The following is a 27,630-nucleotide window of genomic DNA, read 5'->3' on the forward strand; positions in this document are numbered from 1 at the left end:
TTACGTGACTTTTCATGAGATTCTTACACTAAATATATATACCATGTTTGAAAAGTACATCACATGGCTCACTTTATTTAGTTACCACTCAATAAAAAGTAAGTTGAAATAAAATTACACGTCTATACTCCTATAAGTATACAGAAACAAAGCCAGAGTTGCAAAATAAAATTTTATAGGTCTCGGATAAATATTAAAAATAAAATAATTATATATCTCCCCTAAAGCTTCCTTAGTAATAAACAGTTTGCACTTTTACTATGGCTTCCACGCATGCAAGTTTAGACAAACACAAGGAGACTGCTATATTCCTGGAAAGTAATTATTTTATTCATGCAGAATAAGTTACACAGTACCGTGTCAGCGCAAAGGTGATATTACTGCCATCTATTGCATCTTTCTTTACCTGAGTCTATCTATATATTTACCTTCCTACCTAACATCTCTCTACTTCTGAGACAGTCTCTCTCTGGCCCTAGCATAGCCTAGACTCTCTATGTGCCCAGGTTAGCCTCAACTCACAATCCTTCTGTGTATACTTTCTGATTCCTGGGATTACATGCATCTTCCACTGTAATCCCTAGTTCTGATGCAATTTTAAATAAAGCCGAATGCTGTTATAGCACCGGTTCTCAACCTTCCTAATGCTGCAACCCTTTAATACAGTTCCTCAGGTTGTGCTGACCTCAACCAAAAAAATTATTTTCATTGATACTTCGTAACTGTAATTTTGCTACTGTGATGAATCGTGATGTAAATATCTGTTTTGTCTGATCTTAGGTGACCCCTGTGAAAAAGGTTCGTTCAACCCCTAAAGGGGTCTTGATCTACAGATTTACTTTTTCAAGGTGTTTACATATTGACAATGATAAGACGAGCAATTGGAATTTGTTTCAATTACACACTTGTGAGATCTACTTAATCAACAACTATTCTTTTAAAACCGAATGGACGCAGAAAAATGTTCCAAGTGTGCACAGGTGTTCAAACAATAAAAGCTCTCTGCATACAGATAGGGGCTGTTAATATACCGTAAACCCATAACACAAGTGTTGGTTTATGAAAGATACAGAGAAAACATCAAGCATAAAAGTAACTAAATATCACATCAGTAAAACAAAACAATCCATTTGAATCTATCTTTTGTACGAGCATCAGTATGATGGTTTGAATATGCTTGGCCCAGGGCTCCGCACTATTAGGAGGTGTGGCCTTGCTGAAGTAGGTGTGGCCTTTTTGGAAGCAGTGTGTCACTGTAGATGTGAGCAATGAGACCCTGCCTCCTAACCACCTGAGAGCCAGTCTTCTCCTAGCAGCCTTCGGAACAAGAGGTGGAACTCTCAGTTCCTCTGGCCTCACATTTACCTGGAAGCTCCCATTTCCTGCCTTGATGATAATAAAATGGATCTCTAATCTCCTAGCCCCAATTAAATGCTGTCCTTTATAAGAGTTGCATTGGTAATGGTGACTGTTCACAACAGTAAAACCCTAAGACAATCAGTTATTTAATAAAAACTTCGAAGAAAACTATGAAGACTTTCCACTGCTTGGAGGTAGTTTGATAACACATAGGTAATTTTGTACATTTATTACAGATGTGTAGGAAATTCTGGGCACTGAGTTCCACCTGAGTTTGATCCCCAGGGTAGAAGTGGATAACTGATGCTCTTGAGCTCTCTGACCTAGCACAGTACACGCTACTTCAAGCTGAGGACTGCTTTGCTCATTACAGGTCTTCTGATATTTGACACAAAGTACACACTGAGTACATTAAAGACCATGGCAGACTCAAGATACAGATCCACCAGAAGACCACATCTTAGTCACACTGCATGGTGTCCATAGCTTAAAGTCAACTATCAATTTGGGATGATTTTTCTCCAAGAATATTTTAGGTCGCCACATCTATGGGGGAACAGAACCAAGGATACTGACCCAAATTGTATAAAGCACAGGAGGGCCTTCCAGAGGGAAGAGTTATCCAGTCCCAAATGGCAACAGTGCTGAACATGGACCTGTGTAGGTAGAACTCACAAAACTTTGCTGAAATACGAGACCTTTTGTTAAGACTTAGAAGAAAGCAAATTTTACTTCATTATGTCTGAAAGTGCAAAGCGGCTGGCGTAAAAATGAGGACAGGGAACAGGAAGCCACCCGTCTTTCAGCTTAGAGTCCTCGTGTTCATCACTGTGAGGAATCTTTAGGAACTAGGCAAGAGCAGGTGTGATGATGGCCTGTCATTACAGACATCGAATTTCACCTACAAATTGCTGTTTGCTAGTAATGAGACCTTTAAAAAGAGAAAGTCAGGCGGGCTACATTTGGAGCTAGTGACTGACATGAGGCGATTGAAACAGAAAAGAAAGGGCAATAATGAGACAGAAGATAGATAACATCACTTGAAATACCTATCATGTGTTAGTTGTACAGAATAATGACTTTCACCACCCAAATTTCACACAAGCACATATGAGATCGGTCACATCTACCCTCCCTGTTCTCGGCTCTTATTCTCCCTCACAGAAACCTTGGATAGGCTGACATCTTAACCGGTGTCACCTCATATTTGACAAGATTGATCAATTTCAGAAACTGTTTTGCAAGAACATTATTAACTCTTTTCTATAAAATTGTACTGCAGTTTCTCTTCTGGAAGAAGAGTCGACGTGGACAACGAGAGAGCTACCACACATGCAAAGCACTTGCAACTCTTCTGGTTTTCTTATTCTCCTTGTTGTCATTGGCAGGACGCATTCCCCAATCCAAAGCAGCTACAAATGAAAGCGGCTGTCCTCAGTGGAGGAAGTTCAAAGACCTGTGGAGAAAGACAAAGGAGGTAGCAGTCATATGAGGAGAACACCAAGGGCAAGAAGAAGCTTGGCAGCTCGCCTTTGCACAGAAGTCTAAAGCAGAAAACATATTTGGGGACAGATGGGCTGATGGCAGCTATGGACAGAGTAATGCCCAGAGTGGTTTCCAAGTGGTCAACAACTGACTGTTATATTTTAACAAAGACTTGAAAATGGACAACATTCCCAGGGCAAGAACAAGTTCTTAACATTTTCTTCTGAATTTGTAATGGTCGCTTTTTGGGCTCCTAGCAATTTATTCATTCATGTTTCTCAATACAGCTTGAAATGAAAAGTCTACTGAAATTTATAAATGAATGTCCTTTGCTTTTATTGCCTAATGGTTATCAAGAAAGCGCAGGCAGGGATTTTTGATATCTGACTTCAGTATGAATTGAGAGTAACTTGGCATCTGCCTTTTAACTACAAGGCTATTTCATTATACATCTAAAGGCATCATGAAGTTAATATAAAAAGAATTGTAATTAAAACTGCAATGAATTTGGGGCAAAGAACTTGAAGTAAAAGAAAGATAACTTATTGCACACTGTAGAATACGTTTTAAAAACATAATGAAAGATAAATAATGTTGTCTAGGAGTTTAGATCTACTTTATGCAAACTAATTTCATATTTATCATTTAAAACTAATATGCAAATCCTACATTGCTGGATTCCAAACCAGCTGAAAACCTCAATGGAGTGGCCAGTGTCTGGAATGCAGCTTGTTTGAATGCATTTGCAAGCTCATTTGTCAGTGGGTATGCGGGGGTTACTGTCCTAGCTTCCTTGGAAAAGTATCCTTATGAGGAAGAACGACTGTGAAACGGGACCTAAAAATGTTTACTCTGAGTACAAACTTGGTAAAGGTGACTGCAGAACAGTGAACATCTTTACAGAGCGGCTGCCTAGTCTAGGAGGCCTTTCTTTTAGTCAACACTTTCCCACCGTGAGAAGGAGCTCTCATTAACAACCAAATTGTTTTCAGAGGCTGTGGGGTAAGGAGTTTCCTTAGAAACCATTTGGTAAGAACTGTGGCTTTCTTCCTTAGAAATCTCAAGCACTGAAAAGGCAGATTTGCTGGCATAAATCAAACCCAATTTCTAGGGTTCACTAAATCCTTTCTCCTCAAAATAATGTTTTGTGACTTGATCTTAGCTGTTAATAGTACACGCTGCAGAGCTGGTGTGAACCAGTTTTAAGTGAATTTTGTCCAATTTCGTTTGTCATTCAGTGGAAATCACTTCCAGAGCTTGTTGTACCTGATGAAGGCTGACGTGTAACAATGAATGAGATACTCTGTTTTTGCTGTGTAGCAAAATCTGTACTTTTCTTTTTTCTACCGAGTTTACCCAGGCGGATCGATCTTTGTATTATTAGGACAATGCTAATCTGTGCTGATTTCAGAATTCTTGCTTATAAACATACTAGTTGAATGAGCCTGGAAAACACATTTCTGTGTTTAAAAAAAAATGTAGGTGTTTCAGCAAATCTGGATGAAAATAATTTTGCTACTACAGGACCACATGGCTACACGCTGTTGTCCAGTTTGCACATGTTCTTGCACTGCCTCCCGAACAAACCAAATGCCCAATTCACTCTACGCAACATCTCATTCATTCATTCATTTATTCATTCAATAAAATCTTATTGAGTATCAATTATTTGCTGAATTCTGTACTAGATCCAGGAGAGAAGATGAACAGTCTCCTGTCCCCATGGGGCTTATAGTCAAACATGAATTCTTGCTCCCATTCTGACATCCTCAGAAAGAAACAGCACCATTCTTACAGTCACCATCTGTTATCCATCCAACTGCCCATCAGCTACACACCAGGCAGGCAGCTGCTACATCATCCCCTAACTATGTCTAAATCTCATTCCCTTGACTGACATGAATTGGGAAGTAGTTGCATATCTGTCAGTACTTTCCATGGGTCCTGGAACGTGACAGGTACAAAGTAGATGTTTGTTGGATATGAGACTGAACAGCTAATAGAACCGGTGATCTGATACTTGAGCAATAGCAATAATATACCAGGGTCTTAGAAAAATACCATCGATCTTTTACTAACTTTCTGCCAAACACTTTAGAGAGGTGAAAGACAGAAAGAAACCTCAAGAAACTGTCAAGCTGTTCTAAGAACCCTAGTGACCACAGCCATTGTCACGTCACTAGGCAACTCTTCCTTACCCAAAACCGAACTATTGGTAATCTGACAGAATCATCTGCACTCAAAAAATAAGTCAGGGTAGAGACTGTTCTCCTTACTTGGTTAAGAGGGGGTGTTGTGGCATTTTGTTTCAGGGCTACTTGAATTTTACGAGGAGTCTTACCTTCCAAAGCAACTTCACTGAGCACAAATTGCGAAATCTCTACTGTAGCCTAAGGCCCTGCACACTCTGCCGCCCTGCCCTCTCTTCTCTTCCCTTATTGCTTACCTTTCCTGCTTTTCTCCTCCCTCACCCCACCCCATATCTATGCTAGTATGCTTCAAAGTTCTGCCTTAGGATGCTGGCTCTCTCACTGCTTCATCTCCTCCTTTGATGCTCTCAAGGCTCATCCCGTCCAGTCATCTGCCCCAATGTTGTCCTCTGTGCACACTTTTCAATAAGGTCCAACAGACTTGATCCCTCCACACAGAATGCTTTCTACCTCCATAGTCTATTCTCTTTCCCCACCCATCCATTAGTTAACTTATTCGTTCACTTTGCATTCCTATCACAACACCCCCTCCCATCCTCCCAGTCTCTCCTCAGACAGACTTTCCCCCCCACAACTCCTCTCCCTTCTCCTCTGAGAAGGAAGAACAACCTGGGTATCACCCCTCCCTGGCACATCAAGTCACTGCAGGACTAGGCTCATCCTCTCCCACTGAGGCCAGACAAGGTGGTCCAATTAGGGGAATAGGACCCATAGGCAGGCAACAGATTCAGGGACAGTCCCTGCTCCAGTTGTTGGGGGACCCACATGAATACCACATTGCATATCTGCTACACATGTGCAGGGTTCCTAGATCTGAAAGGACCAAATTAGCCAGAGCCGAGCTGACTCCACGACAGGTTGGGAGGCTAGACCTAAGTTTCTGTTTTCCAGAAATAAGAACCCAGATCTAGGAATTTGTAGTCAGCCAACCACAGCAGTGGGCAGCCAGTCCAAGGACACCTTTTCATCTAGCCTGAAGTAAGAATAGGTAGCTAGAATGAGTCAGCAACCCCCCAGGAAGTCTCCAGAGCCTAACCAATTATAAAGTCAGTCAAACCCCTAGGGATAGAACTTACCAGTCAAGGTAAAAGGACACACACCCCTCCCTGGAATTCCCCGGACAATAAAAGCCCGGCCTGTGAGTCCACCAAGGTTCTCCATTCCCAAGTGGGGAAACCCCCCCATGCATGTGGAAAATTCTGCTGAATAATCTCTCTTTGATTTTGCATACTATTTGAGTTTGGGGTATTATTCTCTGACAATCTTGGACCCTAACAGGTCCAGCCTATGCATACTCCCTGGTTGGTGGCTCAGTCTCTGGGAGCCCCCAAGGGTCCAGGTTAGTTGACTTTGTTGGTCTTCTTATGGAGTCCCTACCCTCTTCAGATTCCTCAATCCTTCCCCCAACTCTTCCACAAGACTTCCCAAGCTCTGTTTAATGTTTGACTATGGGACTCTACATCTGTTTTGGTCAGCTGCTGGGTGGAGCCTCTCAGAGGACAGTTATGCTAGGCTCCTGTCTACAAGCATAACAGAGTATCATTAATAATGTCAGGGATTGGTTAACAATCTTCTTATAGAGAAGTGCAGGGGATTGTCTGGTTGCAAAATGATCTCTATAGATTAAATTGTAAGATTGTTATTGAACTTCCTCTTAACTGTTAGATATCTTAATTTCTTAATTAAAATTTTAATTAATATGTAAGTATTTTGTTTATGTATTATTTTTTAGTGTGTGTATATGAGGAAAGACAGGCATGTGTGCCCTTTGACCCATGAAAGTCAGAGGACAATGTGCAGTAGCCACTTCTCTCTTCCTACCTTTTGGGTCCCAGGGATCAAACTCAGTGGCCAGGCACAGTGGCAAGTACTTGCTGAACCATCTCACTGACCCCACTTAATTTTACCTAAACAAATTACTATACCACAAATCTTCCCCTCACACAACCACACATATGTATACACACTTATGAAAAAACATCTGAGTTTGTGATTGCTATTCTCGTGTGTCAACTTGATTGCATCTGGAATTAACTAAAATCCCCAAATGGAGGGCACATCTTAATTTTTGCTTAATCCAGTTCTAATCTGGATCTTTGAGGTAGAAAGACATGCCTTTAATCCAGATATTTTTGAGCTGAAAAAAGACATGCCTCTTGAGACTGGAAGACACCTTTTTGTCTGGGTCATACCTTCTGCTGGAAGCCTATATAAGAACATGGAAGAAGGTAGGATTTGCTCTGTGCCTGCTTATTCTCACTCTTGCTAGCAAGTCCACCCCTTCACTGGCATTAGAGCCTACTTCTTCAGGATTCCAGCACATACTGAAGTTTAGTCTCATGGTCTGAGCAATTTCTGACTCTTAGATTCAGATTCTTATTTCACTTCATAGTCAGCTGTTGTTGCATTAGCTGGACTACAGCCCATAAGTCATTCTAAAATATCTCCTTAATATACATACATATATAAAAGTAACTTTTATTTGATAGATCGTCATATCAGAGGCTTACTGTTGAATAAGCCCACCTTTTCTAGTTCTTTATGAACTCTGGCTGGTTCAGCTCAGCTGTTCTGACTCAAACTCCTCTCCAAGCTGATCTGAATTGCACAAACTGCAAAAACTGAACAGAACTCAGAAACAAACTCAACTGCACTGTACTAACTGCATTGCATGAACTGATTCAATTCTCTCTCTTCACTGCTCTTAAGTACACTCTCCTTCCTGTCTGTTTTCCTGAGAGTTGGGTATATCTTACCTCTGACTCATTCTGTCAAATCTTTCTCTGACTCATCACTTTGTCTACCCATCAATTAGAAATCACTTTCAAATGTGGCTGTTTCTGTCTACAAACTAACTTTACCTTTATAGGTTGGGATTAAAGGTGTGTACTAAGAGCATGTTTGTATTACAGCCAGAGGGATTAAAGGTATGTCATGTGTCTGCATTCCAGCAGATTTAGGTCTTTGGATGCAATCCCTTGCTAGAGCAGCCATGTCGCTAGATTAAAATTTTTATAAATACATAAACATACACACACACACACACACACACACAGAGAGAGAGAGAGAGAGAGAGAGAGAGAGAGAGAGAGAGAGAGAGATTCATTCTATAAATTCTGTTACTCCAGAAAATCCTGACTAACTGCTAACCAATTCAGGGCTAAAACATACTTCTTGGTTTTGAATCTTGTGAACCTTTCATTCCAGCTCTTATGGTTTAAATACAAAGTGCCACCCCACATTCACCCCACCCCCAGCCTCAACTTAAAAGTTTCACCTGCTACAGGCTTTCCCAGATGATGATGATGTTATGGAAAGGTGACTGGGCCAAAAGGGTTGTTATCTAAACAATGATTTTCTGGCTCTCTGTCTCTCTCTCGCTCTGGCTGTCTCTCTGTCTCTCTCTCTCCCTGTTGTTTTTAAATTAAATTTATTTATTCACTTTACATGCAAATATCAGTGCCTCTCTTCTCCCAGTAACCCTCACACAATTCCTCCCCCCATTCCACCCTCCCCTTCTCCTTTGTGAAAGGGGCCCCCTCTTGGTGTTAGCCTCCCACACTGACCACCACTACCAGCCCACCACTGGCACATCAACTCGCTGCAGAAATAGGCACATCCTCCCCCCACCTCCCACCCCCCAGGCCAGTTTAGGAGAACAGGATCTACAGGCAGGTAACAAGACGCTGGGACAGCCCCTGCCCCAGTTGTTGGGGTACCCACTTGAAGACCAAGCTACTCATATGCTACATATGTGCAGGTGGCCCAGGTCTAGCCCATGCTCTGAGCTCTGGAAACCCCCAAGAGCTAGGTCAGTTGACTCTGTTGACCTTCCTGTGGAGTCTCTGTCCTCTTTAGGCCCTAAGTCCTTCTCCCAACTCTTCCATAAGACTCCCCTAGCTCCATCTAATGGTTGGCTGTGGGTCTCTGCATCTCTTTTGATGGACTGCTGGGTGGAACCTCAGAGGACAGCTATGCTAGGTTCCTAACAATGCTGCATTCTTGATTTGATGGTGTTACAAAGAGGAAGGACCAAGCTGGGGGAATTATGTCACTAGCAGTGTGCCTTAAAAGGGTTGGCTTCGTTACTTCCCCCTTTTCTCTCTAGCACTTAGTCATCATGAAGCAAGCCACCTCCCACCCTAATGCCTTGTTGCCATGATATTTCTGCTGTGCCATAGGCATGAGGCCACAGAGCTAGCCAACAATGGTCTGAAAATAGGAGCCTAAAGAAGGCTTTTCTCTCTTACCTAGTTTCTCACAGGTATGTTGTCATACCAATATGACAATATAATATTAAAATATTAACAATTACTCTCCTGTCTGTCGATTAGTCTCCTGGTCTCCAAGTTTTCCAGAATTGCAGCCTGTTCCTGCTTGGTGTAATTCTCATTAAATACTTCTGAACATACTTCAGACATTTTCTTTCTTGGTCTTTGAGAGGGCTCTGTTTTTGTCTTTGATAATACAATTGTATTCTGTAACCCAGTCTGGCCTTGGACTCATGAAAATCTCCCACCTCAGCTTCCTGAGTGCAAGGACTATCAGCTTGAGCCACAATACACAGCATGAAAACTCAGTTCTGTTGCATATTCCATCTTGAACCCCGGAAATGTGGAGAATATTCAGGCAGTGGGGCAGGACATGCATACTATGCAACAGACAGAAGAACTGGAACCCAGTAATTGTCACTGTGTATTTATGGAGCAACAAAGTACAAAACTTGTGGCAGAGAAAGATAGCTTGGGTTCCAATAATTCCATTATTATGATGGTAATATGATTCCTGAGATGGTGGGAATGACCACGCTAGTGGAGAGCTTCTGGTTATATTCATAACATACATGGAAGACACAGATGAAACTATAATTAAACAAGGTTCTGGGTTATACAGTTAGGAGGAGGGGGAGTTAAATCTTAAACTTGATCTTTCTGACTATAGTTAGTTGCTCAGAAAACCTTTAAAGAAAAGTTATAATATAAATTCTATTCTCAGAAACCTTTCTGTTGTAGCTGCTGTCTCACAGTCCTTATTCATTGGCTCATTAAGTTCCTAGTACAAAGACTATTCATTCATCATTTATTCTTGTAGCTTTTCATTAACAAGACGCTAAGAAAAGAATATAAGAATATATTGTGGATAAATGTTGTGGACTAAATTAGACGATTCCCACAAGCCCACTTTGCGTTATCCATTAGATTTTTGTCTTGTCTGTTTTTGTCCCTTCAACCCACTCAACTTAAAGCCCAGTTTAAGATTTAGAATTCTTACTTGAGGTAATGGAGATCTCTTCCATCTGTAAAATCACTCATTGTTCTTTATCTGTTCATGGAGATAAATCTTACAGTTTGGAAAGATGTATTATCTTTTGTGAATCCTTTTCTGAGATGCTTACTAATGTCAATAAATCCACTCTGGTTACCTAAAACCCTAAAACACACATTTGTATATAAATGTATTCTCTTAGACAATTCAGGACAGGAATGAACATTTAAAACAAGAAAAAAATTTTAAACTACCTAATAGCAGTCAAACATTACCATAGCCTGAGTGCTGTAGTCAGCATACAAAAGAATCTCTTTTGTTCTGGTTGAGGCCTCAGACTACCACCTAAGAAACAGGGCCTGCCAGCATGAAGATAAAGTTATTGTTAAAAGAACACAACAGTTCATGAAAATGGTTTTTTCTTTCTTTCTAATCATTTTGTATAAGAGAAAATTATTAGTGGTTGATAGCAAAGTTGTTAGAAATTGAATACCTGCTGTAAAATCTAATAAAAACATTATTACTTCAGGGGAAGCACATTACCACAAACTAAGTTATTATTCCTAAGTAATAGAGTCAGGGCATGGTTGACACAATAAACAAAAACTATGCCACTCACTAAGAACAAAAGTAAAATCAGCATGCTACAATCCCAAGACCCAAAGAAACTGGGTAATAAGGAGGGCCCAAAGGAGGAGATGTGGATTTCATTCAGAAGTGGAAACAGAATAGTGATGAGAGGTGGATGGAGAGAGGGAACTGGTTGGAAGAGAAAGTGAGAAGGTGAATGGGAATGGAGATCCAGTGTTGGGTGTTAGGAGAGGGGGAAGGAGAGGGCTGGGAAAGAGAATGGAAATAAGTGGGTGGGGGGCATCTCTGAGAATAGCTAGAGGCCTGGGACAGGGGAAGATACAGGGAGTTTGGGGGGAATGCCTCCCAGAGAGAGAGATTTAATGGCCATGTGCTGTAGCCAGGCAGAACTTCCAAAGGAAGGAGGGGGACATCAATCCATCTACAAAACCTTCAACCTAAAATTTATCCTGTTTACAAGATACACAGGGAACCGGGCGGTGGTGGCACACGCCTTTAATCCCAGCACTTGGGAGGCAGAGGCAGGCGGATTTCTGAGTTCGAGACCAGCCTGGTCTACAGAGTTCCAGGACAACCAAGGCTATACAGAGAAACCCTGTCTCAAAAAACCAAAAAATAAATAAATAAATAAATAAAAATAAAAATAAAAAAAAAATAAGATACACAGGGATAAAAATGGAGCAGAGATTGAAGGGACAGCCAACCAATGACTGCCCCGACTTGAGACCCATGCCATGGGAAAGAGTTTCCCTGACACTATTAGTGATACTCTGCTATGCGTATAGATGGGAACTTAGCAAGCCTTTTCCAAGACCCCTATAGAGCCCCAGCAATGTATTAACACTTTTGTACAACTTGTAAAAGTAAGATAAGTAATTGCAACTGGTAAAGACTAATTTGGATATGACTTCATTTCCTCTCTTGCTGCTGTGCTGAAGTGACCACACAAAGCTTTAGGATAGAATGAAATGGGAGGTGGAGTTGAAGATATATTGTGTGAAGGTAATGGGTTGGACTTGTGCACTCTTCAGGGTTATATATGGGATAAATCGCAATTAACTAAATGAGGTCAAGACTAATTTGTAGCTGAGCATGGTGGTAAATGTTTGTAATCAGACTTGGGAGTCTGAGGCAGGAGGACTGATACAAGTTTGAGGTCAGCCTGGGTTACACAAGAAGACTAGTCTCAACTATATAACAAGTATGTGCCTTGGACAAAATGCAGGCCAGTAAGTCATATTATAGCATGAACATATCCCATGGATACTCCCATTAGAAGTATGTAGCTAACTTAAGAGGAAATGTAAAAGAGATTTATTCAAACTCTTGACAACAACCTTATTATTTTAGAAAAACAGTATTGATGCTATTTTATGACTAAAAGTCATTTTTAAAGATCAACAATAAAAATAGGCACGTTTCTACATACGAGTATTTCCTACTGCAATAGTTTGAATAGCTGTTCCCCTCTCCTCCAAATCACATGCCTAAATCTATTCACCAGTATGACAATATTAGAAGGAAAGGGATTACTGTCTTTTAGTGGGGGATGAGAGTTGTCTTGCCATTTTTACAGAGGATATGATGAAAAATACCACATATAACTGGAAAGATGCCGCACACAAAGAAACACACTTGTCTTCATAACTAAGAAAAATAAATCTCTATTGCTGATAACCCATTCATTTTCTGATAGTTGGTTACTGCAACCAAAATATATATAGACTATCTGCCATGAGCATTGTTTTACTACCATAAGTAAGTAGAAAACTAGACAAAGTACGCAAATCAGTAGTGTCCAGACACTGCACAAAAGGGAACTCAGATCAGTGCTCTCATCAATTTAAAAACAACTAAACTTAAATACAAGCCTTAAAGGTATATAATTGATGTATGAATTATTTAAATGCACAACAGAACAACTTCAGCACTCTTTAAAGAAATACAACACAATAGTGACCAATAAGAATATTAACTACACACAAGTAAAATTCATAGGTGGGCTGTCCAGTCAAAAGGTATTAGACATGCAAAAAAGTGAGAAACTGCAACACATAACAAGGAGAACAGAAATATAGTAATGATAGAAAGAACAAAAAAGATCTTAAGAGTAGTTATTTTAGGTATTATAAGCAGGATCAAAGATGTAAAAGAAAGCATGGAGATTAGAAAAACAAATTCCATAAAACAAAAAAAAAATCCAAACAGAAATTTTTATAGAGATGACAATATAATATTTGAAATATAGGCTATATGAGATAGGAACAATAAATAAGATGCCATACAAGAAAAATTATTGGAAATAAAATTTAAATCATCTGATATCAACTCTGAAGGTACACAGAGGGATAAGAGCTGCAGATGAATAGAACTTTTGTGACATTTCAGAACAATCTAATATACATAGCTGTAATTCCAGAAGGAAAGACCTAAATTTTATAGAGGGCAGGTATACATTTGAAGAAATACTAGCTAAAATGATTCCAATATAACCTCTAAACCTATATAGCTTCAAGAATCAAAGTAACTCCAAGCAGAATTAAAGAAAACAAGATGTCTGTAAGATAAGCCATAGCTTAACTTCTGACACTCAGTGATAAGAGTTTTAAACACACAAGCACAGACTTCACTGGGAAGAAGACTTAGGTGACAGAGGATTTCTTATCAGGAATTATGCAGGCTAAAATACAGTGGAAAGACTCTTCAAGGTGCTGAAAGGGAAAAACAAAACTATGAACCTACTAGCCCAGTCCCATAACTTTTTCTTTCAAAGAAAGAAAAGAAAATTGCAGGCAAAACACAAAACTAACTTTTCTTCAGATGAGCAAATGCTGTGAGAATCATCACAGTGCCTTTATTTGGAATTTTAGCATCATAGCCTGCCTGATTTCTGCATCTCTGGAAGTTGGTTTGTTAGGTAGTGATTGTGGTGGTTTGAATGAGAACACGGGCTCATGTGTTCGAAAGCCTGGTCTCTAGTTGGTGGAACTGTTTCAGGAAAGATTAGGAGGTGTGGCCACGTTGTGGAGTGTCTCTATGAGTAGACTGAGGTTTCAGTCTCTCTCTATCTCCTGTTTGTGGATCAGATGTAAGCACTCGGATCTTGCTCTGTCTCCATGCTGTCTGCCTATTGCCATGTTCTCACCATGATGGTCATGGACTTATCCTCTGAAAATGTCTGCAAGTCCCCAGTTAAATGCTCCCTCCTATATGTTGCCTTGGTCATGGTATCTATCCATCATAGCAACAGAGCAGTAACCGGATTCTGAGAATTAGGCAAGTGAGTCAGTATGTAAAAATGCATGTAAGCTGCTTGGGAACAAGCCTGGAGGATGGACTCCACAGCGTAGTTATTCTTGGCTCAGGGTAACCCACTGCAGGGCTTTGCACAATTTCTTGTCAGCCTGAAAAATGGCCCAAACGGTGACCTCCATGATCCAGCACAAATCTAAACATTAATGCTTATGAACCTCAGTCTTATGAAATGTAAGCTGCATTTTATCACAAGAAATATATCTTAGTCTACTAAAACCGGGTTAGAATGTATTACTTACCAAAGCTAACAGTGTTAAAACAGTCCATTCTCTCATTGGAAATGTAGTGCTTATTGAATTATTTTTAAATAAGTATTTCAAAACATTTATTTATTTATTTTACCGAGTAAGTATGCACATGTGTAGGTCAGAGTGATTTCAATGTCAGTTCTTTCTTTCTACCTTGCTTTTGAGGCAACTGCATTGCTCATATACATATGTACATATGTATATATGCATTATGCATGTAGTCTACCACATTAAATTTTTTTGATGATTCTTTTAAAATTTTTTATGTGCAATGATGTTTTTGCTTATATGTATGTATGTCTGTGTGAGGGTGTCAGATCCCCTGGAACTGGAGTTACAAACAGTTGTGAGCTGCTATGTAGGTACTGAGAATCGAACCAGGATCCTTTGGAAGAGGAAGTGTGATCTTAACATCTAAGCCATCTCTCCAAGCCCAACATCTGGGTCTTTTAATATATGTTTTGGGGAGCAAACTTAGGTTATCACGTTTGTGTAGCTGATACCCAATGATCCATCTAGCCAGCCCTTAGAATATTTATTTATTCTCTGACACTTTCATGCATACTTATAATGTATTTTGAGCATACTCACCCCCATTACCCTCTCTTGTCCCTCTCTCACACACTCAAAACACTTCTTCCCCACACGTTCTCCACTGCTTTTGTGAATTTTTATAAATGACCCTCTAAGTTTGGTACGGTTGCTTGCATGATGATAGGTGTGAGATTATTTCCTGAAGTGTGGGCAACTTATCAGTGAATACAGGAGTGAAGAAAGTGCCCCCCTTTCCTCCAGTAGCCATTGACTGCCCAAAGCTCCTAAGAAAGGGGTGGAGCCTCATGAAACTCAGGTTTCATCTGGGATGGAGTGGTAGTGGGACCAATCTTATGCAGGTTTTGTACTGGCAATCACAGCTGCAGTAAGCTTATGAGTGCAATGGTGTGTGTGTCAAATCCAGAACACAGAGTTTCATAGCATTCCTCCTCACCTTCTGGCTCTTACATTCCTTCTGTTCTCCCTTACCATTGTTCCTTGAGCTTACAAGGGGTTCATATAAGAATCCCATTTAAGGCTAAGTTTTCAACACTCATTTGTTCTCAGCACCGTGACCAGTTATTAGACTCTGCCTTAACTGCTTCCCACTGCAAAAAAAAAAAAAAAAAAAAAAAAACTTCATTGACCAAGGCAGTGACCTATTCATAAACATAAGTAATTAGAAGACAGTTTGATGTCAAATTCTACTCATTTTTAAAAGGTGATCAAATCTGTAAGATGAAAAGCTAGAAAAAGAATTTCCATATAAACATATAATGTGAACATATATAGTTTTCATGGACATGGTCATCATTGCTTATGTAAAATCAAAGCATTAAATCAGGGCCTCCAGAAACACAGCCATGCTATTACCAGGAAATTTGTAATGTCTCCCCTCTCATGAAGATTCCTACAAAGGATGACATTAGATTCAATCTCACAATGTTACGGATACACAGGAAACTGTATATTAACTTTTCCAAAGCTTTGAAATACACACAGCATCACAGACATACAGATTTTAATTTGAGCTGGAAGTACCACATAAGTACTTGCATTTTTAAATGTATTCTTAAAAGTATGTTTACATATAAGCAGGATGAAATTACAGATATCAAGACTCTAGACTAAGTTCTCTAGTGTGTTTAAAATGATGATTTTTCTTTAAAAAACTCACACAGCACAATTTGGAACCTAACATGTGGGTTATAGTCAACGCTAATTTTAAGAAACTCTTTTGGGATTTGCTTTGTGAGAGAAAGAAAAAGAGTATTTTTGAGAAATACATGACCGATATCTTCAAAGTATAGTCAGACAAAACTCTGAAGCAAATAGCATTTTTAAAGATTGTAGGATTAACTGCAGTCTTCAGTTTCTTGAACTGCAAAATGCAGTCTATCCTCTTATCTCAGAGGAACAGTTGGCTGACCCCTTACAGACAGACGAATATCACTGTACCTGGTGACCTTCCCTTCTCTCACTCAATGTTGACTAAAAGCATACTTAGCCTTTATAACATATAGGAATCTTGGTTTATGTATCTACTTCTGAGCCTATTTGTGTCTACATATAACTTATCACCACATCTGTCTTTCTTAATGTAGCTTTTTACCTCAAACTACATTTTTTTTTTAATCTTTTTCTAACAAATGATCAGGAAGAAAATAGTCATTTCTATTTTAAGGAATAGCTTCATACATAGTACCTTACAGCATAGTTTGCCCCAGCTCCACGACTCTAAAGTAACTAAGTACTACATGGAAGAGTGTCCTCCAAAAGTTCTTGCCTACTTGGAACCTGTGAAAACTATTCTATTTAAAACTAGGGTTTTTGCATAAAATTAAGTTAGATTGAAGTCATACTGGATTGAAGTGGGCCTTAATAGAATGAACACCATCCCAAGAAGGCAGCAGTTTAGACATGCAGGCGAGGACATACAGAAACATGGCCGTGTGTAGGAAGAGGCAGAAACAAGTTATGGAGCTATAAGCCAGAGTGACTGGGACTAAGGCTTTACACCTTAAGCTGGAAGAGGCCAGAAACACCAGAAGCTAGAAGATGCTAGACAGGGCTCTTGCCAGGGACTTTAGAGAGAGCAAGGTTCTGCTGACAACTTGGTTTTGGGCTTCTGTCATTGAGAATTGTGTGAAGTTCTTCTTACTTAAAGGCTTTCTGTTTGTGGTCATTCATTAACTATGAAATTAGCACGCCCTCCTAATTACATAATTCAGTACCTTCATATTCCTTTTGTTATATTTAAGAAAGGTTTGGTCTTATGCTTTATGAGGTTTCTGCATTGGATTTTAAGTGTACATTAACTTCATGGCCTCAATTCACTAATAAAGATGCAAGGGCTGGGTGAGTAGAATCAAAACACAAGATCCACTAGTTGCTGTCTCCAAGAAACACACCTCTCTGATGAAGACACACACAGACTGATAATCAATGACTGGAAAATAATCTATCAAGGAAACAGATATTCAGAACAAGCTGCTCTGGTAGCCGCTCTACTGTCTCCATGTCCTCGAGTAGGTCCAGTAATTGATATTGCTGTTGGTTTCTACTTTTGTTGCGCTATGATCTGATATGGTACAAGAGATGATTTCAGTACATTTTATTTGGCAACACTTGATTTGTGTCTACAACCTGGTCCATGTTAGAGAAGGCAAAGGTAAAAGGAGAGAGGAAAGTACTGATTCCACAATGTTGTCTTCAGATACACACACACACACACACACACACAATGTGGCACCCCTACACATATCCACCTCTCTCTGTGTCTCCTCTCTCTCACACACAACAAACAAACAAACAAACAAACAAATGCTTTAAAGAAGAAAGTGAGATCCATTAAATGCTAGTAGGATGTGGGGAAAGAGAAACCTTCATGCACTGCCAATGGGAGTGTAAACTAATGGAGCTACTACGGAAATTAGTGTTTTTTTTTTTTTTTTTTCCTTGCAAAGATAAAATAGAACTACCACATGACTCACTACACCACTCAGGCATATACCAGAAGGACTCGACGTCAATGCATCATAGATTTGTTTACTCATCCATGCTTTCTGCTGCACTATTGACAATAGCCCAGGAAATGGAGCCAGCCTAAGTGTCCATCAGCAGACAACTGGACAAACTGAAAGGCTTCACACGCTAAATGGAATTTTATGCTGCTAGAAAAAAAATGGAGTCATTACATTTGTTAGGAAGTTGGTGGTCTTTAGCCAAATTCACAAAAAAAGGTGTATTCTTTTCATTCATTTGTGGAACCTAGATTTATGTGTGTGTGCCTGTGAATCATAGAATTAGAGAGGGGATAATGAGAGGGCAGGAGGTAGGTGGAGGCAGGGTGAAGAGAAGTTAATGGAATACAAATAGTATGAAAGGGGGCAGAGGGGAGAGTAATGGGAGAGGAAAAAGTAGAGCCAGGTAGCACTAATACAACAAAAGGAAATGCCATAATGAAGCCAATTACATTGCATGCTAAACAAAAGTGATGAATTAAAGAAATAATAAAAAGAGCAGGATGAATACAACAGCTTGAAGAGTTCTACTTAAGTATAGAAATGTCACTAGTTGAGGTAGGCAATAAAGAGAGAAAGGAGTTAGAGTAGAGAAGAAAACATTCCATTAAGTTCAATTAAGAGTTAAGTTGGAGTGTGGGGTGTAGTGGCGCGTGCCATTAATTCCGGCACTCAGGATGCAGAGGCAGGCAGATCGCTGTGAGGCCAACCTGATCTACAGAGTGAGGTCAGGACAGCCAGGGTTGTTACACAGTGAAACCTTGTCTCAGAAAACAAAACAAACAAACAAAAAAAGAGTTAAGATGAGGTTAGGTATGACAATTTGGATCTGGTGTGTCCCCCAAAGTCTTTGCTCAGTGGAGCAGTGTTCAGGGGGTGGCTGGATCATGAGTATTGAATAGACTACTAGAAAGTGGGACCCAGCTGGAGAAAACCAGTTACTGGCAGGGTGCTTTTCAAGGCTATATTTCATCCTGGGTTCCTTGCTGTTTTCTTTCCAGCTGCTATAAGCAGCAGCTTTCCTCTACTGTGTTCTTCCACTGTGATGTTCTGTTTTGCGTTGGCCTCAAATCAACGCAGGCAAGGGACTACAGACTGGAGCTTCTGAAACTGTGGGCTAAAATCAGTTTTTCTCTTTATATTTATCTCCTCAAGTACTTTGTCAGTGATGAAAAGCCAACGGAACAGGTATCAGGAAGAGACATCTAAAAGTCAAATTGAAATTAGTTCAGGTAAGAAACTGGAGTAACAATCATGGGTCCAAAGACATACATGACATATAAAGACAGCATAGCATAAATAAAAACTAAGGGATTTGTCATCAGAGCTCTCTGAGAAAGAGATCCAACAAGATAAATATGAGTATATGTGTATGTATATAAAGTATATGATTTCAAAGACATTTATTCCAAGGAATCGACTCTTGATTATAGGGGCTGGTACCTGAAATACTGTATACTGCAAGGTGGTGGTGTGAGGGGGTGAAAGGATTTTTTTTTTTTTTTTTTTTTTTTGTAGTGTGAACTGATGAACAGCCTGGAAAACCATAAACTTAGGCATCAGTTCATACCAACACAATTTCTTCTTCAGTAAATCTCAGGTTTTGGTTACATTACCTACCAAGCACTCAAGTCAAATGGAACCAGGAAGCAAGTAGACATTGCTCTCCTGATATCTGACAAAAGAGACTTCAAACAGAAGGTAGTGCGAAGAGATGAAGAGGGACACTTCCTTCTAAAAAGGGAGCAGTCAACCAAGAAGACATCAGTATTGTAAGCATACAAAAAGAAGCACCAGAATTGTCATCATACATCAGAGTGACATAACATAGCCATAGACTATTTCATTCAGAAACCAAAGAACACATATTCTTCTAAGAAAACATGTGTAAGTTTTTCTAAAATTAGGCCACATACTGGGACAGAAAATGAATCTTTATTCCTCATATTTCATAAAGTCTCACCAACATGATTGCCTAAGCAGGAGCTTCACTAGACATGCCAAAGTGGACAGGGAAAAGCCCAGAAGGCTTCATTCCCCACTCAAAGACCTACAGGTAACTAAGGAATGCTGAGAGAAATATTCTTCTCTAGGGAAGAACAGACTTGAAAATATACATACAAATAACATTTTACAGACTGATCAGGTTATACTTAGAAATATGTATGTATATACACACATATATGTGCATGTAACAACAATTAATGAGAAAGGGCCTAGAATTTTGAAGTGAGCTAGGCGAGGTCTATGGAGGGAGGAAAGGAAAGGGGGGAAAGTGATATAAATTTATTATAACCTCATGGATTAAAAAAAGAACTAAACATTGTAGGAATGAAGACAGACCCTAACACTCAGCACACTGACAAGTGATGAGAGGCAGACAATGTAAAAGGCTCAGAGAAGCCAAAGATGCAGACACCATTCAGCAGACCAACACTGTCTGGCACAATGACAAGGTGTCATAAAAGCCTAAACATAGTCACAATTGCTGTCATTTTGTTATCAGTTTTGACCCAGCAAAATCTGTTTCTATGATGCTTGGGGAATGGGGCTTGGTTGCAGACGGTTGCCAAATCGAAAGGCAAGAGTAAATGCCTGTCCACAATACATTTGGAGGAACAGTAACTGAAATGTTCCAAACGCTGCTTTCCCTTCCTTCAGCTGGGGCTTCCCCTCCCACCACCAAATTATTTGGGTCTTCCCCAAGGCTCAACCACTGCCCAAAAGGCTAACCCAGCAACAGGTGCAGTCACGGCTGTTAAGATGCCAAGCATTATGGAAATTAGTTTCATGTCACAGGTGAAACATTAGATACTGAAATAGAAATACTTGTAATATCTTTCAGAGAGAGAATCCACAGACCTTTCTCTCTCTCTCCTTCTCTTCTCTCTCTCTCTCTCTCTCTCTCTCTCTCTCTCTTTCTTTCTTTCTTTCTTTGTTTTGTTGAAAGGAATGCTAAGGTGTTCAATTCTGATGCCATTGCTCTCAAACTATCTACTATAGTCTAAGCATTTTGTCAATGCCAAGGAAGAGGCAAAGTGTTTGTCACATACTTAGCTTTGTTAAGTGGTCGTACTTAAAGTTTAGTTGAATGAATACAAGCATATTTAATAAAAAGTGCTTTTAGGCAAGTGGTTAGCTAGAATGATTTCATTGTGATAATAAAGTAGTTGAATTGGGTTTTAATCAAGACATATTTGTCTATAATGACATTAAAAGAAAATACTACTGTGAGTTAAATTGCTATAAAAATACATTCATTTCATAATCACTAGAACTTTGTTTGACATAGTAATTTAATATCTTCTCAATGGAATGAAAGTTTTATATGTATTTTCTTAGAACTTAAAATAGACACAAGATTTATACTGGTCTCTGTATGGCTAAAACCACTCTCTGAAGAATACTTCCAGTAGTCAGGGGAAAGCTATAGGATCTCAAAAATGAAACTGAAATTTAACAAAGCATTTCTTTTTTTTTTTTTTTTTTACCATAAGTATTAGAGTAGACTATCTTTACTAATAAGCTAATGATGATTATATAAATTTATTATTAATAAGATTATTATACAATAATTACCTCTGAAAACCTCATATGTATAAATTCTTTGGTAAAGAGTAATCATTTGAAAACGAATTCATTTTTTATTTGTGTGTATGTGCCTGCATGTATGTGTTTGCATGCAGGTGCCCATAGAGCCAGAATATACAGTGGATCCCCTGAAACTGAAGTTACAGACACTTGTGAGTCACCAGATATGAGTACTGGGAGCAGAACCTGGGTCCTCTGCAGGAACAGAAAGCGTTCTTAACCACTGTTCCATTTCTTCAGCTCCACAAGAAGAGCTTTTGATTACTGATTTCCCCGCCCCCCCCCCCCCCCCATTTAAAAGCAGACTAGGACGAGCTCTGTAGTTGGTTAGAAAGCTTGTTGAACATGTGTAAAATCCTGGCTTCCATCCAAAAGACCATGTAAAATGGGTGTGGTGGCATTCAACTATATCCCTATCACTAGAGAAGTGGAGGCTGCAGGAGCAGAAGTTCAAGGACAAATTTAGCTACATAAAAAGTTAGAAAGATAGCCTAGGATACACGAGACTCCCTTTCATAAAGCAAAACAAAATAAACATATTGAAAGTAGAATTTTCTAGAAACCCCTGAAACCAGTTGATATGTAGCAGGGCCGAATTTTTTTACAAGAGGGGCCACTGAGCAAAGGTGTAAACTCTAAGTTAGCAGTGAAGACTTTAGGATACTGAAGATGCCAGGACCATGGGGTATCTACTGAGAAAAGCACAGTGTGGAGCTATCTGGAAAGAAGTTACATTAGATGCCGGCAGCAGAGATGGTGGGGCAGGGCTAAGCAAGCCCTTTAGAGCCCAGATGACGCCACCAAGGGTCCAGATGCTGCAGACATTAGCATTTGCCCTACTGGGCTTGGGTCTTTCTTGCTTTAGCCCAATTTTTCCTCATCATGTTGCCTTCTTTTTTTGGAGTGAGAATGTTTGTTCTGTGACATTGTTTATTGGAAAGTAGAGGTTCACAGTTAAAAGGCTGACTTGAGTGTCAGAAGAGATTTTGAACTTTTGAACAATGTTAGTACTGTCAAAGACTCTGAGGGCTTTCAAAGATGAACTGAATACATTTTATATTAGGAGATGGCTAAGAGGCCATGGGAGTAGCAATGGTTGGAAGTTTATAGGAAATATGTGTTAGTATTCTGTCTAAACTCCACCTCCACAGTTACCTGGCAACAGCCAGGTATGCTCCTCCCCACAGCTACCTGGAAATTGCCAGGTAGGCTTGGCCCACTATAAAAGGAGCTGCTTGCCCCCTCCTCTCTCTCACTCTCTTGACTCTTGCCTCTAGCTCCTCTCTGTCCCCTCCCCCCTCCCCCTTCTCTTCCCTCTCTCTCCACGTGGTCATGGCTGGACTCTACTTCTCCCTCTCTCTTCTTCCATCTTCTTCCCCCCACCTTTGCCCTCTCTCCTGAATACCATCCCCACCAAATGTTTGGTCTGGAGTGGTCTGTCCTAAGATGTGTGTAGACGTTAAACACTGGACATCTAACAATATGTAAAACTATCATTTATTCTCCTGGTGTAATTGTCATCTTGGAGGCTTACTGCCTCTGTCTGCTACCCTAGACCTAGTCCTGGAGTCTTCTAGCCGTCATACACCTAGAATGTTTTCAGCCTCTGAAACTTGATGCTGGATAAGCTCATCCCTCCCTACTTCTGTCTGAGTTCCTGGCTGGATCAACTCAGCTGTTTTGGCTCTAAACTCCTCTCCACACTAAGTGATTCAATCTGGCTTCTCTTAGCTTCTCCTGAATTGCGATGCTTTGCCTCAAACTAACTCTGGCAATTTGTTCTAATCTTCTGGCTCTTTCTCATTCTCTGGCTTGTTCTGTTCCAAGCCTGCCTAGCTTGTTTTCTCTCTGCAACTCATCTCTGTACAACTGTCTCAGTTAAACTGCCCTCTTTCTCTTTTTCTCTGCCTTGGTCTCTCTTAAGTAGCTTCCCTTTCCTCTCTCATGAGAGTTAGGACTATCCTATTCCGTCAAATCTTTCTCTGATTTATCGCTTTGTTTGCCACTCAATTAGAATTCACTTTCAAACTTGGGTGCTCCCTTTTACAAACTAACTTTACCTTCATTGTTTGGAATTAAAGAGGTATACTAAGGGTGGGTTTGTACTCCAGTCAGAGAGATTAAAGGTGTGTGCTAAGGAATGAACCACACCACAACTAAAAACAGATTTTTCAGTAAATAATGGCCAAGCCATTATTACATTACATAATAATGGTCAGTCAACAGGTTCTCCAGGGCAGGAGTTAGGATTAAAACATTTAGAAAAAAGACAATTAGAAAATTCTGTAGCACGACCCTAGCCAGTTCTGAGGCTGAAGCAGGTTTATTTTTTTTTCCCAATCTGCTTTTATACCATTTTAATTACATGCAGATAACAAGGTCAGTTCTAGGTTAAGGAACAAACAAGACAATAAGCACAAATAGTCAAGGAAAAAGCAAGGCAATAAACAAAGTCCCGTGATCACACTTTCTAGGAGCTTATCAGGAAGACCAAGATATCTGAGCCTACTTCCCTGTCCTATTCCAAAGTCAAACTCTTGCCTGAAGCCTACTTCTTTATTCTGGCCCCAAATCAAATTCCTGCCTGAGCTTACTTCCGTGTTCTGGACCATTATCAGATTCCTGACTGAAGCCTACTTCCTTGACCTGGACCAATGTCAAATTCCTGCCAAGTGGCCCCAAAAGCTCTCCATAAGATAACACGATCTCAGAGGTCATAGTGTGATCAAATATCCTGCAACAGGTATAAACCTTGAGTAAAAATTTTTAAAACTGGAGTCAGACACAAGCAAATAATCTGTGAGTGTGTGGAGTAAGAATAGTATGAGTTGAAGTTAGAGAACACAAAGTGTTTTTGAGAGAGAAGACTGGTACTGGAGAGCTGGTAAGCCACTTTTAGGAAATGTGGATTGGTTAGGCGCAGGATGAGGCAAGATGTCAGGTTTGTAGAATGAAAACAGTGTATCTAGATGTATATTTAAAGGCATTTTTTAAATTATTAATTTATTAATATTTTGTGTGTATGGGAATTTTGTCTGCATTTACGTTGTCTGTGTTCCATGTGTGTTTAGTGCCTCTGGAGCAGGCAGGCATGAGGCACAGAAGGCTAACTGGGAATGGCATGAGCTTTTGAAACCTCAAAACCTACCCCCAGTGACACACCTCCTCCCATAAGGCCAAACTTTCCAGTCCTTCCCAAACAATTCCACCAACTGGAGGCCAAGCATTAAAATACTTGAGACTGTGGGAACCATTCTCATTCAAAGCATCACATTCCACTCCCTGGTTCCCATAGGCTTGTATTTAGTTCAAATTTGAAGTTCCCACAGTTTTCCCCAGCTTCAACCCAGTTTAAAAATCTAAACTTCAAATTCTCTTTTAACTGTAAAATAAAAAGAAAATGACATATTTCCAACATACAATGATATGGAATATACATTACCATTCCAAAAATGGAGGAATAGGGGCATAATGAGAAAATACTGGACCAAAACAAGGCCAAATCCTGTAACTCTATGCCTGATGTCAAAGGGCTTAGACCGTTCTTCCCTTCCAGTTTTGCTGACTTCAACAGACTTCTCTTGGGCTGGTTCCACTCTCTATCTGCAGCCCTTTTTGCAGGCATCCTACAATTCTGCTATCTCCAACATCTTGGTGTCTCCACTGCAATCCAGGCTTCCCCTTCCAGCTTCAGGCAATGGTCTCTCCTGTCTTCCATGTAGAAACTCCCCCACCATGCATCCATGTAATCTCAGAGACTCAAGTCATTCCTTAAGCATGGAGGAAAATTCCAAACCCCTCTAACTCCTGTATCTTTCATGATCCTAAAGCCAGAACTGCATGGCCAGTGCTGCCTGCTTGGGCTGGAACCTACCCCTCTCCTTGAATTGCATTTGCCTAAACTTTGATTTGTTGTTGCTTTTTGGGATCAGAAAATTTCTTAGTCCCTTTCCTTTCACATGTCACAGGATCAGCTGTGTAGAAATCTTGCCCTGAGAACGCTTTTTTTAGAATATGGTCTTTCCTTACCTGTGTCAACACATGTGTTGTCTCCAATATTACATTCCTTTTAATCCTCAAGATGTAACTTTTGTATTTCTTCTTTCCCTCCTTGCTCTTTTTCATTATAGGTCTGCATAAAAATAATCACTAGTAACCAAGCCATAAAAGCAATAGCAGGCTACTTTAAAATCTCATCTGCCAATGAAATTAGCCCCAAACCCTTCCAACGTGGCCTCAGAGTCTTAGGACAGGGGCAAAGAGCAGCCACAGTCTTTGCCAAGATCCTGGACAACTAGTTTATAGTGCAGTTGCTAATATGATTTCCTCTGAAATCTCTTGAGCTAAGTATCCCCAGTCCATACTGCTCTCATCACTATTGTCCTCCAATCTCCTAATAGGCTGGCCTATTAAGCCCCATTTATAGCATTCAAAAACTTACTTAGTCCAAAGTCTTCCACATTCCTTCCCAAACCAGCATGGTCGGGACTGTTACAGTAATAGGCTGCTTCATGGTACCAATGTGTTCTTAGTTACTTTCCTATTGCTGTGATAAATCACCATGACCAAGGTAACTTATAGAAGAAAGACTTTATTAAGGGCTTACAGTTTTAAAGGGTGAGTCCATGAACATCATGCCAGGGAGCACTGCCTCAGGCAGGTATGGTGCTAGAGCAGTAACTGAGAACTTTCATCTTTATCCATGAACATGAGGCAGAGAGGTGATAACTGGGAATGGAGTGGGCTTTTGAAGTCTCAAAACCTTCTCCCAGCAACACATCTCCTCCAACAAGGGCACATCCTCTGATCTTTCTCAAACAGTTCTATGCACTGTAGACCAAGCTTTTAAAAATATTAACACAGAGAGACTATTCTTCATACAAACCACTAAAAAAATCCCTTAGGACTGGAGTTGCAGGTGGTTGTAAACCATACGGGTGCTAGGACTTGAACCTGAATCATCTTCACCACTGGACCATCTCTCCAGCCATGTTTGTTGTCAAACACCCACCCCACTTTTTTCCATCACTTGACAACACTTTTGACACACTGTGGTAATATTGACAGTCAAGTGGGTGGTATAAAAAATATTAAAATAACTTGATTCCTATTTTGTGATTCTCATAAACCTATGTAGTCTTCTCTTGCAGATGACAACAAACCTATTGCAAAACTCATTTTAACACCTAGTAACAGGGCAATGGTATTTGACCACCCATCTGTGGACATCCCAAATATGAGTGTATCCCTCGACCAGATTCTATGCATTATAAACATATGATAAAGAGCTAATAATTAGACTCGAAGAAAAAGGTAAATGAATTCATTGAATAAGGATCCATGACATAACAAGTAGCTAAACATTGTTGGCATCCTTCTGGACAGTATCATAAAAGCTGTAAGATAGCAAAACCTCCAAAAAGCAGATTCTAAGATAATCAAATGTTACCATGTACCATGTTTTTTATTTGAGAAAATGCAAATTATTCTATTCCTTAGTGTTACATGGTAAAATAATTAACCTCCTTCTCAAATAAAACCTCTTTAAAAGAAACAGTGGGGCTAGATGGATGGTTCATTGGTCAGGGGTGATTATTACCCTTGCAGAGGACCCTAGTTCAGTATCCAGTATTTACATGGTGGCTCCCAATACACATATGATAATTCCCACCTGTCTTTTAGGGAATCTGATGCCATGTTCTGATGGGTACTGTGCCACTGTATATACATGCTGCACATACATACACAGGCAAAACACTCATACACATAAAAACAAAGCAAATGTTTAAAAGAAAACAAAAAATATAACACCAATAACACAATCATGGATTTTGAGTGAAAGGGAGGCTATTCCCCCACAAAGTCACAGCTAATTTAAATGTATTTAAACATAAGCAGACACTACATAGTTTTAAGGTGCAAAGCCTTTTTCTTTTTTTTTAGCAGAAAATTTTAAAGGAACTACTAACTATCAAAATGGTGTAGAAATAAACAGCTAATATACGTGTG

At 39.8% G+C, this 27,630-nt stretch overlaps 1 long non-coding RNA gene across 1 annotated transcript; it reads right to left on the reverse strand.

Annotated features, from left to right (window-relative positions):
• Window positions 1-308: 308 nt before the first annotated feature.
• Window positions 309-25,837, reverse strand: LOC143442110 (uncharacterized). Its single transcript, XR_013110038.1, has 3 exons — window positions 25,651-25,837; window positions 15,462-15,615; window positions 309-2,815 (listed from the first exon to the last, which is right to left on the reverse strand). It is a non-coding gene; the product is annotated as an uncharacterized LOC143442110 (long non-coding RNA).
• Window positions 25,838-27,630: the final 1,793 nt, after the last annotated feature.

The sequence above is a fragment of the Arvicanthis niloticus genome, chromosome 4 (assembly GCF_011762505.2).
Source record: "Arvicanthis niloticus isolate mArvNil1 chromosome 4, mArvNil1.pat.X, whole genome shotgun sequence".
In the NCBI taxonomy this organism is placed as follows: Eukaryota; Metazoa; Chordata; class Mammalia; order Rodentia; family Muridae; genus Arvicanthis; species Arvicanthis niloticus.